Source organism: Brachycentrus maculatus, unplaced genomic scaffold (genome assembly GCF_059751285.1).
Source record: "Brachycentrus maculatus isolate JH-2025_06_01 unplaced genomic scaffold, ASM5975128v1 h1tg001982l, whole genome shotgun sequence".
Lineage (NCBI taxonomy): Eukaryota > Metazoa > Arthropoda > Insecta > Trichoptera > Brachycentridae > Brachycentrus > Brachycentrus maculatus.
This window is the reverse complement of record NW_028282532.1, coordinates 1-14479: the sequence shown is the minus strand read 5'-3', so window position 1 is coordinate 14479 and position 14479 is coordinate 1. Positions and strand designations below refer to the sequence as shown.

Below are 14479 nucleotides of genomic sequence, written 5' to 3'. Positions count from 1 at the left end.
GACGAGGGTACAAATGTCAAGATATTGCCAACCTCCAATTGCTACTCGATGCAATCAAGCAGAAAAAATAACGAAAGGAATTCTCATCACAATATACTGCACGACCTTTAACATTTAATGCAATTCTCGAAACTCAAGGAAGAGGGCAGAATTGATGAACTCAAAAAAAAACAGAAGAATATAGGGGAGTAGATAAACAGAAGGCAAGCCATTAAGGAGGCCAAGAGAAAGTAACTCGAGGAAATGTAAAAGCAAAGACGCCTGAAAGAGTGCACTTTCCATCCCAAACTACTTTCGAAAGGGCCAAAGAGAGATTTTAATTAATTTCTGCATCAGCAGGAGGCCCACATGCAGAAGATTAAACAGAAACGATAAATTATTAAAAAAAATGTTGAAGAGAAAGAGGAAAAGGCAACCTATCATCCGAAAATCAACTCAAACAGCGCCTAAGACAAAAAGTCAAAAGACCCCAAAGCTCATACAGTGTATGAAAGGCTGTATGCTCTTCGGGAAAAATAGAATTAAATTGACGAATAAAACAGAAACCAAAATAAAGAGCAACGACTATTCCATCCAACCATAAATGCCCGCAGTAAAAAAATGATGAGAAGTGGCCCAATTGACGAGCTTTTGTACTCCGATGCTCTTCGAAGGCAGTAGAAAGATTATTAAATTCTAATGACAACTAACTCAGCGTGTTCGAAACCAGAAAGGGTTGTAAATGTAAACAATGAAAAGTATGCAGCACAAAAGTTTATTCGATAATTCTTCTTTAGTCTTTAGAATCTCCAAATAAATTCTTCACTGAACTACTCAATGGATCCAGCCATGTTCAACTCACTTTTAGAGCATATGGGCTTTATTCACCCATAATAAGAGTACGAATCAAATGCTTTGTAGAACTAAAAATCACTGGCTCATGATGCGTATTGTGAAATTGAGAAGTATCAGGCGAACGCTCGAAATATATGTGTGTTTTTATTAGCTTTGATTGGAATTTATCATATAAATCCTGTCAATTTTTAAGAGGGAGATCAACCAGATCCGAGCAAAGAGCTCAACTATGATGAAGCTGAAGGTCGGAAAATACAGAAGTACTTCGGTTTGTTTTACCGAAACAGACTTTCCTCTCAGGGCAATCGCCAAAAAGAAGAAAGAGTCGAAGAATACTCATTCAAGCCCCAAATCAACAAGCACAGCGTGGAAATGGCAGAGAGACACAGGAGTTTGATGCTTGAAGAAGCGAATGAACTTATCGATGAATACCCATAAATTGATTTTTCGATCCCGGAGGATGGAGTTATTTCCCATACTGATTTGCTTGTCCTGCATAAAATATCGAAAGATATTAAGAAATAAAGAACTAAAAATGAAAGAGAGAACTAATAGCTCAAAGAATGTACATTCAAACCCAATACTTTCGCTTCATCTCTCGCGAACTCCAAAGTATCTGAGACAGGCTTTTTAGGGTACAAAAAATCGCACGAGCTCTATGACTATCACAAGAGCTTGCAAAGCAAAAAATAATCCATGAAGGGCAGTAGGAAATAGGAAGACCTTGAGTGTACGTTTAAGCCTCAAATCAATAAGAATAGGATTCCTCCGCAGCCAGCTGCACTAAAGAGCAAACAAACAGATGAAACTCTGTATCGACTTTACAAAGGAAGGACATAGCATGAATAAAAGAAAAGATTTTTAGATAGGGGCGAGCTCATTAAGCAGAACAAGCCGAGTTCAGCACAAAATTCAAACTAAAGAGTACCTACTTTAATCTTGGATGTGAACTTAGGAGAGGAAGTTGACCGGATTTTAATATATCGAGGAGATGAAAATCGGCTCGACCAACTTGCAGCAAATTTTGCTGAAAAACATTCTTTAGATGAGGAAAGTGAGGAGAAACTGCTATAGATGCTCAAAGTAGAAATGAAAAACATTATATAAAAAATCGAGCAGGACGAAGAAAGCGAAGATTGAATGCCATATGATTTTTACAAATAATAAACTCGTTTATATTTAATTCATTGAAAGATAATTATGCTGCAAAATTCATGCGTGAGGCTCTTGAAAAACGCTCTCTTGAGTTCTCTGCCCAAATTAAATTCGAAATGCTACTTAACTGGCTACTCGTTATTTCAGATGAGTAGCAATAAAAGTTCAGGAAATTCACTCAACAACCTTTAAAACAATCGTAGCTAGATAGCCAAACCATCCAATTTGAATAAAAACTTAACTAGAAGCCCTCTTGTTTAAAAATAACCATACATATCTCTATGGGATGAAATAATACCTACATAGTTTTAGTTTTAAGAGTTAAGCTCTTAACAGAGACTACTTAAAATCGTAGAATTAACACATAGAATATCGTAGAGTATACACCCCTAAGCCATTGACAAGAGTTTATTCGTAGACCCCAGCACTTTCCTCTCCCTAACTAAATAAATCCAAGAGGGCCATAGTCGGCTCATTGCACTATTTAAGAAATTGACAATAAAATAGTTTTCAGTGACAGTCCACAAAATTTTAGTCGACGGCCCAAAGATTTCTTCAGTCTATAACAAACTGCTTTGGAAATAAATAGAGAACTAGTTTTTATCAATACTGAAACCCACAACTAACCCTGAGCTCATTCGAAGCTATAGCAAGATATTCTACTCCCTCACAAAGTCCAAAACCAATCGAAACAATCCTTCGTCAACGGTCGTAACTACGACTTCAGCTACAATGATGAGTTATGAGACAAAGCTGGCAGTGATGCTCCCTTTTGCGACTCATCAGAGCTTTACATAGATAATCACTGCCTTTTCGCGAATGGGTCCGATTACAGAGTAGTTTGCTTCAATTGCAGAACGACTTTACTATCACAATCGAGATAAATTCAATATTCGTTAAAAAGTGCAGATTATGTATGTGCTGACCCGAAATGGAAGGTAGGCCGACTTCAAGTTGATGGATGAGCTCGACAAAATGAACCTCAAATAAATTATCACAATGCTACGCTGTTTTCATGCGAATGGCAAACTCTATAATAATGAAATCCAATATAAGAAAAAGAATCTGCTGGAGTTTACTGAGGTGTATATTTTGTGCCGAGGGGCGTAAATCAACGTGATCGATTTAGGATAAATTTGTGAAATTTATTTCCAAGGGACCATTCTGGCCAACTACAACTATAAACTTTCTGAGAAGATGGAGAAACTGCTGACCCAGAGCTACGAAGTATTGAAGAGAAACATCAACGAAGTCGCTTTCATAAAAATATGGAAATTCGTTCCTGAAATAATGAACAAAGGCTACATGAAAGTAGCTTTTATGGAGTAAATCATCAAGACTTTGCGTGTCTTACGGAAAAAGAATATGTTCCCTGAAAGAGTCTGGAAAACTATTCAGAGTTCAGCCCATAATTTCGAAAACCTTGAGCTCAGGATGAAGATTCAAAAGATATAGTGATTATAAATTGAGTTTTAGTTTGTCATTTTATCATTGAATACTATTGCATCTAGATATGAACCCAAGGAGCATCGAGCACAAACATCAGAGTCAGGACTTTGAATACGTCATTGTGGATTGTGATGTTGGAGGAGATGACAGCCAAGCCTTGATACTGCTGTTTCATATGTGCAAAAAATTTAACAAGAAGCTTTTAGGGATTACTGCCACGAATGGAAATGCTGTGATTAAAGATGTCCTCACCAATATTCTCATCACTCAGGCGATATGTGGCGTCAAGTACCCAGTATATGCTGGTAACGATGCGAGCATTGCTGGATAGAACCATAAAGATTTCTACTTCGGAAAAGATGGGCTCGGCTAAAGACAGGAAAAGTACAGAGAGCTTCTCAAAGATCAAATTGACGAAACTTTGGTTCAAAAATAAAAAGCGTACAGGTTTATAGCCGAGTCTGCCATCAAGCATAAAGGAAAGATCGCCATCATTAACATGGGCCCGTTAACAAATTTCGCCCAGGCCTATCTCTACGAGCCATCAATCGTGTAATGTTTCACTTGTGTGCAAATAATGGGTGCGAGTGATACCTTGGCTGGCCTCCATACTTTCTATACCGCTGAATTTAATGTAGGCCTTGATCCTTAAGCCTCGTACATTGTATTTAACAGGTTTAAAAATATCACATTAGTGACTCTTGATACATCGATTTTTGGCATCTTACAGGCAGAAACCAATATTTTGTTCAATTCGGTCGCAACGAAGAAAGGAGCGTTTGTAAAAGACATATACGACTATCAATTATAGAAGTAAATACCGAATCCTCCCTTACTTTGCGACCCTCTCGCCGTGTTAACACTTTTCACGCCTCATTTTATCGAGTCTGGAGCTTTCATCAGATTGTAAGTCGAACTCAAAGGCAAAAGAACCAGGGGAGCAACAATCGTCGACTATTTCCATACTGAAAAGAAATAAAACGCATACTTAGTCCGAAAATTCAATGTCCCTGCAATTATCAATTAGATTTTGGAATCATATCAAGACTGATTAGTTCTCAATAAAAATAAAATTCTATTTTATTAAATACCAAAATTAAGCTAAATCACATTAACCCTTATTTGAAGCACTCCTGCTCATTATTAACTTGCAAACGGCATTGCTTATGCAGAAGCAGATTGGCTCATATGAGATTAATTTATATAATATTTAATAGTGACGATAATTACACACATGATCGAAAAGGAGGTAATCCATAGGGCCAAAGTGAAAACTGTATATTCCTCATAAAAACAAGAAAGAATGAAGGTATATTTTGATCTCACTGAAGAGTTCAAAAAATGCTTGGAGCCTTGTAAATTGCAGCCGCATGAGGCGAAACCCGATTGTGAGAAAGAGTGTGAAAAAATATACGAAAAATATATCGAGACGCTGAAACCGAGATATGAATAAAACCAATAAAGAATAGATCTGGAAGTAAAGAATTCTCCTATTTTCAAAGAGAGGGTTCGGAGGGATAGAGATAGCTTATTTTTCAACCTATTCGACGTATCATTCAGAGAATTTATTGGGCTCGAGCCAAATGTAAAGCCATGATGCTAATTTGAATAGACTTAAATATTGGCGAAATCAGCTATCGTTTTAATGCAGTATCATTTGAAGAGTTTCCATAAAAAATATTACATGCTTTAATCCTTAATTGCTTGGGTCAATCATTGCGACTTGAATAACCACACTCAAATCTGGCCGCACGCTAATTTTGAGGGCACCCTCGAAGGCATCCATTATTTATATGATGCAGTACAGCTCGTAGTCGATGACTGAACCGGGTGACAAAAATGCTGAATAATTAGTGAGTTCGCTCAATTGAGGTATGTATTTGCGGATGCAGTTCGGAGGAATGTAATGTGATAACTTGAAGTCCTCAGTTTTATAAATTTTGGTAGATTACTTCCAATAGTTTTTATTGTCGACATTTGAAATTTCGATAAAGGCAGTCATTTTCAAAATTGAGTTGGGGAGTGCGAGGGTTGTGCAGAGGTTGGAAGATTCCCATTGATAAGCTATCTTCATTGTGATTAACCCGTATGGGACTTTGTAAGGAACGATCATGAGTTCGTGCTTAGTTTGCTGCATCCCTTCAATAGTCGACGGGAAATCTCTGGGATTCGTATAGATGAAGCAGTCTAAAGCATATCACCCATAGTTACTTTGATTTCCTTCGAAAATAACTTCGATGTTCTTTAGTTGCTATGAGGTTTTGTTACCAAAGTAGATTTCTAAAGAGAGAATCTCATTGAAATCGTCTTCATTCTACTCGTAAATGGCTTCAGATTTGAAACCAATCTGCAGGGATTCATTGTCGAACAAAGGGTATCGATTCCGAAGATTTGCGATTTTGAATCTGCGATGGTGCTACTTTTGGATATCGGAATAAATTTTGTTCATCTTTTTCTTTGTCATTATTGTCTCACCATCGTATCTTTTGAAGGGAGGTGATTAGTTTGGAGGATTCATAAAAATGCTGTTTATCTTCACGTCCTTTTTCAATTGAGATGGGATAATTTGTGACCCTTCATTGCGGGTTTTCATTGGATGAACTTTGATCTATTATTTTTATTTTTTAACCAACTCTGCATAAAGACACATTTACCTTCGACATCTTTGAATCCCTTATTCATTGATTTAGATTTTGATCTTTCTTCAAGTCTACTGAATAGATCAGTTAGCTCGACAATGTGCCGATTTTTCATGTTACTATAATGATTTCGAAGTTCCTGCTCTTTCACTTTGCTACTTTATCTTCGATCGATAACAGTATCAGTCCTCGATGCCCTGCCATGTTTCGTATGCTATTGAATGTTGTGTTATTGTTTCGTTTGTTTTCTCGAGAGAGATCTTTAATTGCTCCTTGAATTTATTGATTCTCTTTTGAGCTTTTCCACTAATTATTATTTTCTAATTTTAAGCTTAATTACGTATTCGGCTGAGATTGTTTTTTTTTGGCAAAGATGTATTCATACTTTTGAATGATTTCGTTGCAATAACCCTGAATCTGATTATTGGACATTTTCTTTTGGTAACATTAGCGTTCGATTGTGAGAAATTTGCGGATTTCTATATACTCTTCAACAATTTCAGCATTGGCATCATAGACTGATTTACCAAATTCGTCAAATTTAATTATTTCCCCAAGAAACATACGATGGGCATTAATTATGCTCTCTGAGAGGCTTTCAGTGTCTTCGCATTAACTGAGATTATCGATATACTCTTCTATTTTAAATTTAACAAATCGAGTTAGGCTTTCAAATTTTCCATGACTTTATTGAGAAAAACTTCTCTTTCTCACAACTTTAGCTGGAGGTGGAGGCTGAAGTTGAGATTGAGATTGAGATTGAGATTGAGATTGAGATTGAGATTGAGATTGAGATTGAGTTTGAGTTTGAGTTTGAGTTTGAGTTTGAGTTTGAGTTTGAGTTTGAGTTTGGCTGGAGGTTGAAGTTGAGATTGATATTGAGATTGAGTTTGAGTTTTAGGCTAATTATTTGAATTATCTGAAATGTCTGAATCACTTGAATTATCTGAATTATCTGAATTAGCTGGTTTTGCTGGTTTCACTGGATTTGGTGAATATTTAGAAGTGTTTTTCTTTATTTGTGGATAGTATTCGTTTTCTGTGGGCATAACGACATTTTATTCAATAAGCTTGCTGAGTACCTTTTTAAATTTGGTGGGTTCCCCGCTCGGAATCGAGGGAAATGAATAGCCCAAAAACACAATCATTTCCAAGATTATTCGAATATATTTTTTGCCGAACATTCCTGTTTTATCCTCTGGAAAGAGATTCTTCCCCTTTTCCGAAATGTTTTTTTTTGGGTCAGTTTCTGTGGCAATCTTCTGGAACAAGTCGAGGAGGGCTGTACAACCATTGAGAAGCCCTATAATCTTTTTCTACTTCTGGACCAGTATTTATCGAAACATCTAAACTACTCACAATTTTTACCAACATCGTGTGAAATTTGGACGAGCCTTTGGCATTCTTTTCAGAAATATGTGTATAAATCTGAGTCATCAAATTTTTAGTGTACCCATTTTGGAATACGTTCTTCGTGAACATGCCTTCATAAATCGTTGAGGCTGCATTGATTGCAAGTCCTTCGCTTGTTAGCTGGTTAAAATCGACGAGGTTTTCTGACATTCTGGCCTATGTAAGATGCTTGAGAAATTAAGTTTAAATCGCAATCGAAATAGAATAATAATATGGCAATAATAATATTAGTTTGATGTTTTCTTTTTGCATGACCCTTAAACAATTTCGCATTGCATCATATAAAACAGATTAGCGAACAAGATTGTTTGCAAGTAATCCGTAACAAAAATCAATGGATTCTCTTTTGGAAAGACAACAACAAACTCAAAACGCATTCAATTAGAAGATACAGACTATTTTAGGATTTTTCATTTTTTAAGCAATGGCTGAAGCCGAGTATAATTATATAATATAAATATTGTTTGCTCTCGGATTGTATTATTTCTATTTGTTCAATTAGCATGGAGACTATGACTATCAACTCTATGCATAAGCCGTCTCTCAAGAAATTTACTCGGCTTTCCAACACGGTTTCATATTGATTTTCATGTTGAAGAGTTCGCGAACTCTTTTCTACAAGTCTACTGGATTTTTAGCCCACTCTGGAACTTTGACTTACATTTATAAAGCCTTTTATTTAATCAGGACTTCATCTATTTAGCCAAATTATCTCTCAGGCACTCTAAATAATGATGACGGGACGGGTCCTACTTCGATCATTGAGCTCATGAGCTATGGGTTGCTCTCAAATTGAATATCTTATTCCTGGCCCTCAGGCTGCCTATTTTGACCAACGTAATCTTAATTAGTTTCGGAGCGAGATGAATTTGACTCGTCTTAATCGTTGAAATCTAATTTCGAATAACCCTATGGACACTCTTAATTTTATGGATATTATGGTTAATTTTATTCATAGTTTAATTCCTCTTCTTTGGTGACGCAATGCGTTTTCGAATAGCTTTTATCATTAAATGAGTGGACGTATTGATATTCAGCTTCAAGTTGGAGTAAGAGTCGATCTGCGATGCAGAAATCATCTATACTTTACGTTGTTGCCTCTTAATTCTCCTTGGTGGTTTAAATATGCACTTCTAGTAGTTCGTCAGCCCTTTAGAAACTGTCCATTGATTATTTTAAATAAATGCTAAACTCTCTTCAAATGCATAAAATTGAAAAACATCAAAAATTAATAAATAAAACCAAAGCCATGAAATAAATGACTCCTCAATATTATTAATCACGAAAAGTTAACTCGATTTTGGTTTATTATAAGCATCATCTGGCTTTGCTTGGCTCTATGTATAAAGATATGAGTATGAGCAATCAACTAACAGATGGCGAAGATTAAAGGGGAGAGTGAGGCTATTGTGTAAGAATAACAATGATATAAGTAGCGTATGACACTTCCCATTTATATTTGAATACTGAATTAGTTACAGAAATAGAATGGCGACAATTGGAGACTCGAAACCATTAGTGAAAGCGACTGATATGGAACAGGAGTAGTTAATGAAGGTCCTCGAGCTGGTGGAGTTGTCTTTTAAGGAAAATCTTAAAGATCATCGGCAATAAAGAGTGGTATCAAGATATTTGAAGACTGAAATGGACAAGCGAGGCAATGGCTGGAACTGCATTGTCGGCAGGAATTTTGGGGGCCATGTCATCCATCAAACCAAAAAATATGTCTTTTTGCAAATAAGATAGCTCAGTATTCTTCTTTGGAAGGCATGATGCTATGTATGTATCAAGTTATAAATATAAGTAATGCGATGCCATAAATACATACGCCAATGCATAAATACATATATACATTTATAATTATACATCATCTAAATATACATATATAAACATTGACAAACCTGATTTTGATCGGCAATACATTGCGATGTGATTTCGAATAGCTGTTAAGTTATATGAATCATGAATTCTGCATGATTTGCGAATTTATGAATTTATGGATTTGTTGATTGTTGATGCTTGAATTGGTAACCGTCAAAAAGTATAGTTTCATAAGCTAAGACTTCGCTTGAATGAAGTGATCAAACAAATCGAACAGAAACTTAGTTTTCAGCAAAGCAAATCCAATTAAACCAGATATTCAGAATTTAGTTTATTATAATAATAACTTATTGACTTCCAGTAGGGGATGCGGTCTTGCAAACACATTCCATGGCCTATTTTAGCATAGCCGACTGAATAGCATAAAAACAGAGCCCAATTATTTATTGAGTTTCGATTCTATGACGCATGGGATTGTAAAATTTATTATATTACAGGAGCATGAGCCAGTTATTTGTGTAGATCATCGCAGAAAACAAAAAGTGGAGGGTTTTTTGTGCAGATATCAAGCATATTCACTTCAGAAGGAGAAAACTAACACCACTGGTCCCAGCATATGACCAACACCCCGAAATACCATTAGGAAAAAATGTCTCTTCTACTTCTACTGAAACCAACCACTACAGCCAATGTTATAAAATATGTGGCCACGCACTCGACGAGAACTTCTGATTCATACTTGCTCTCATTTTCTCATTGTCCTTGCTTTACGTGTGCACTCTGTTTCTCAAATCAATTGTTACATATTTTAAAATATTATTGCTAATAAGTGCCTGTAGAGTTGTATATATGGCTGCAGGATAGCGATTGATTGTAGTATTTTTACTCATACTACCAGTGCCAATATTGTATGGGTAAGAGTATTTCATTGTTGCATTCAATTATTGAATTGAGGCCGGCTGCCATTATATTTTCCAAATTAAATTTCAGAGCTGACAAATCCAGTTTCCTTTATTCATGGACTCGATAGTCTCTTTACTTGTTAAATATATAAAGTCTCCTGAAGCGTAAGGGCTAAAACTTATTGTGTAGTTGTTTGATACGACTTAAAAGGCCCATAAATTAAATATAATAAGTGCCTGAATTGCAATGTCGAAATCGTATGAATGTGAGGCAGGTGCACATGATGGGTACATAGTTCGTTATTAATAATGAGATGTGATATATTGGATTGCATTGGATATAGTTGCTTATATTGCATGCGCTTTTATTGCACTTTGATAAATATATTTAAACTTTGGAAATGAGTTCTATACGGGATTTTGTTCCATTATCGAAGATAGGAGAGGGGGCATTTAGCACCGTATACAAGGTGAAAAGGCTCAGCGACCAAAAGATTTATGCTTTAAAAAAAGTGAGGATGAAAGATCTCACTCAAAAATAAAAAGAAAATGCGTTGAACGAAATCAGAATATTAGCCTCCATTTAATGCTACGCGATCGTTGCCTACAAATAAGCTTTTTTCGATGAAAAGCTCAACCTTCTCTGCATCGTGATGGAGTATGCAGGTAACGATAATCATATTCAGATCGAGGAGATTTGCAGAAATACATCGCAGATGTGAAACAAAGCAAGCAGAAAATCCCTGAAAAAGTAATATGGCGTATGATGGCTGATATTCTGGTTGGGCTTAGCAATCTGCACGGACAAAACATCCTGCACAGAGATATAAAGTGTGCAAACATCTTCATCAATTCGATCCCCGACTCACCCCTTACAAGCAAGTACGGTTCCAACTAAATTTACAAGCTCGGAGACTTGAATGTTTCTAAGGTCAATCGGGGCAACCTGGCCTACACTCAAACCGGTACTCCTTATTATGCGAGTCCTGAAGTCTGGCGCGACGAGGCATATGGCAATAAAAGCGATATTTGGTCATTTGGCTGCATTGTTTATGAAATGGCCAGCCTAACCCCTCCATTCAATGGTTAAAACATGTAGGACTTATTCAGGAATGTGCAGAATCAAATATTTAGGCCGATCCCGGACTGTTACTCCTACGAACTTGCAGATACAATCGACCGCTGCTTATTAAAGAAAGCTCACCATCGTCCCTCCTCTGCCTAATTGCTGCAGCATATCATCGTGACAAAGTTCGTGAATTTGCGAATAAGGATGCTGAATGAAAATCAATAGCCTGCTGAGGATTAGAAGTACGACTTCGATGAAGAATATCTCAAATCTTTTAGCAACCTGAGGAAACAAAAGAAAAACAGTTCACGAGGGAGAGTTTAGCTGCTCGAGACGATTAAATTACCGATCGACCTCAAAAATTTGCAGGCCAAGTTGCCCATTTCTAAATACGAAGAGTACAAAAGCGGAGAATCCCTGAAAGATATCTCATCTCGTGCACATCGCAAATATAGTTCGGCGAATTACCGGTCAGATCGGCCGAATCTTAATAACAGCAATGAAGCTAAGCCTGCTGAAGATAGTAAAGCGGCGAAGAAGTAGTAGAAAGAGAGGAAATATGTAGACAATTCCGAAAAGTTTCACTAAGTGTTGAAGAACCAGAGCGAATTCATCGACAGAAGATAGCAACGAGCGAAGAAGATAGCGAACACTCAGGAGAATGCAAGGGTGAATAGAAGCTAAGTCTTCACTAGCCCGAGGAACCTTGAAAGGGCATCAAAAAATGTGTCATACATTTCTAGAAGCCCAGAAGACAATGAGCTGCTGAAAAAAAACTCGATCGACAAGATGAAGTACATTTATTCCGACCGAAAAAACGTGAGTTCAAATCTTGATCACAGCAGCATGACATAGAAAAAAGTATAATCTCTAGTGAATCGGTATGAACAGCTCGTACGTGATTCGACAAATAGAAAGAAGATCGGGATTCCTCGAACCGAAAAAAAGAATACTAGTGGCTGTGCATCAAGTGCTGCCTCCTTGCATACAAACCTAATGAATGAGAAGGCCTATGGAAACATCGATCCCAAAATGAAACTAGTCAAGAAGAGCAGAATCCTGAGCAATAATTCAAACCATAACATTTTTTATGGTCACCCATACTGAAAGGCAAATGTTTTATATACTTTATATTTGACCTTGGCAATACGCGATATGCTGGATTATAGAAGCAGATTTTGAATATTAATTATCTATTATAAAATAATGGCATTGGTTGAACTGTGCTAACTCAACACCCGTATTGCACCTCAGCGGGTAATTGTTATATTAGTATAGAGATTGTTTCGTCGTTTCGTTGTATGCTGCTTGAGGCTTCATGCGCCACCTATTATTATTTTGGATGCATGCACATTCAACCATCACTGCAAGGCCTTGAAAGTGCAAGCATATCTGCTTATAATTGCTACTTCCTGTTGAATGGATGGATTAGATAAGTCAATCAATGTGAAATCTATGCGATATTTCGTGGATTGCGCATAGATCTATCAACTATTATTCAAACTTTATGACAATTATGTAAATAAACGCGAGTGTGGGGGTGTGAAGGGGGCAGTCGACTGAACAGCCAAGAGTTTACGCGCGTGTTGGTGCGTGAGACTTGGCCTAGCTATATGCGACATAACCAATTATAACTGTGAGAGCAGAGACCCATAATGAATTTGACAATCGAGCTTATATGGAGTCTGGAATAAAAAGGAGTACTTACCTGGCTGAAGTGCTTTCAACGATCAATTAGGTTGAACGCTTAGAGCGGAGCGGGGCATTTGCACACAAGTCTGTCTAGTGAGGCTCTATTGTCATCCGTTAAGGGTGACTGAAACAGCAAAATTTCTGGCAGTGAGGGAGCTTCCGGCTCCTTCGCCTTTAAACTAAACAAAGGAACATCAATATACTATACTATTACATTACTACCACATTTATCATCACATCTATTACATTTGCTATTACATTTATTTTATACCACCTTACTTTCCTACTATCGCCTTATTTTCATATCATAGTGAGTCTGCATTATTGAGTTGATACTGTGATCGAGTGATATGAATGAGAGGATATGAATGAGAGTAGTATGAGAATGTAAGTTATAAAGAATTAATAGATTGATCACAAAAAATAGGGAAGAATATTCGCGTAACTTTCGGATTTCTTACTACTGGCCGATGCTTCGTACACTGTGAACTTGCACTCAAGGCTTTGATCTATTTTAGCGATGGCTGCCAGGTTATTCATTCGATAACAGTAGTTTGGGGCTGACCAGATCGTGGTGAGAGTGCCTCCGAAATGCTTTTTATATCCCTATTTCACGAGCTGGTGGGCTCGGAATATCTAATTAAGCCCGTTGAAATGCAGAAACTATTCAACGACTTTGCTTCCAAAGAGCCAACCCGCTCCTCTCGTGTTTTTATGCCAGCCTTCAATATCTTCAGGATCCGACCACATTAAATCACAAAGAGCACCGCTCGCGGGGATCTCTACATTCCTCTCAATTGAGCGCATCAGATCAATGGTAGAGATTTTGGGGCTCAGGCCTCCATGGACGCAAAAAATGCTACCTGAATATGGGATAGGGCGTACCTTAGATAATGGCTGCAATGGGCAAGTAGTCGAATGCTTCGTTAAAGTAATACCAGACGTTCTGGTTTCCATACTTTTTATTGATTTCATCATAGAAACCGTACATATATGTGATGTTGCGTGATTCGTGATTTCCTCGCAGCAGAAGCAGCTTATCCGGATACTTCAGTTTGTAAAGAAACAAGAGAGTGATGGTTTCGACAGAATGGTACCCTCTGTCAACGAAATCCCCGATCATTATGAACCTCTAGTTCGTAAAAGAGCCGCCCTTTTGGAAGAGCTCGAGGACATCATAAAACTGCCCATGCACATCTCCACAGACAGTCACCGGAGTCTGCACGGGCTGTACGTTCGATTATTAAAATAGCAAGGCTTTAACCCTCCTACACAGTTTTTTTACCATGTTTTCAGGAAGGATGTTGCATTTTAGAACGAGCTCGATACATTTGTCTATGTTCATTGTGAATGGGATTCCAAATATAAATAGCTTTAATCCATAGATATTATAAACTACTATATCTCAAGGGCTCTGCGACCTATCGACTCATTCGGGGTTGGGGTTGGGGTTGGGGTTGGGGTTGGGGTTGGGGTTGGGGTTGGGGTTGGGGTTGGGGTTGGGG

The 14479-nt window shown here is 37.3% G+C and overlaps 1 pseudogene; it reads right to left on the bottom strand.

The window, feature by feature from the left end:
• Positions 1-6787: 6787 nt before the first annotated feature.
• Positions 6788-14206, bottom strand: LOC148298473 (serine/threonine-protein phosphatase 6 catalytic subunit pseudogene; annotated as a pseudogene).
• Between the last annotated feature and the right edge of the window lie 273 nt (positions 14207-14479).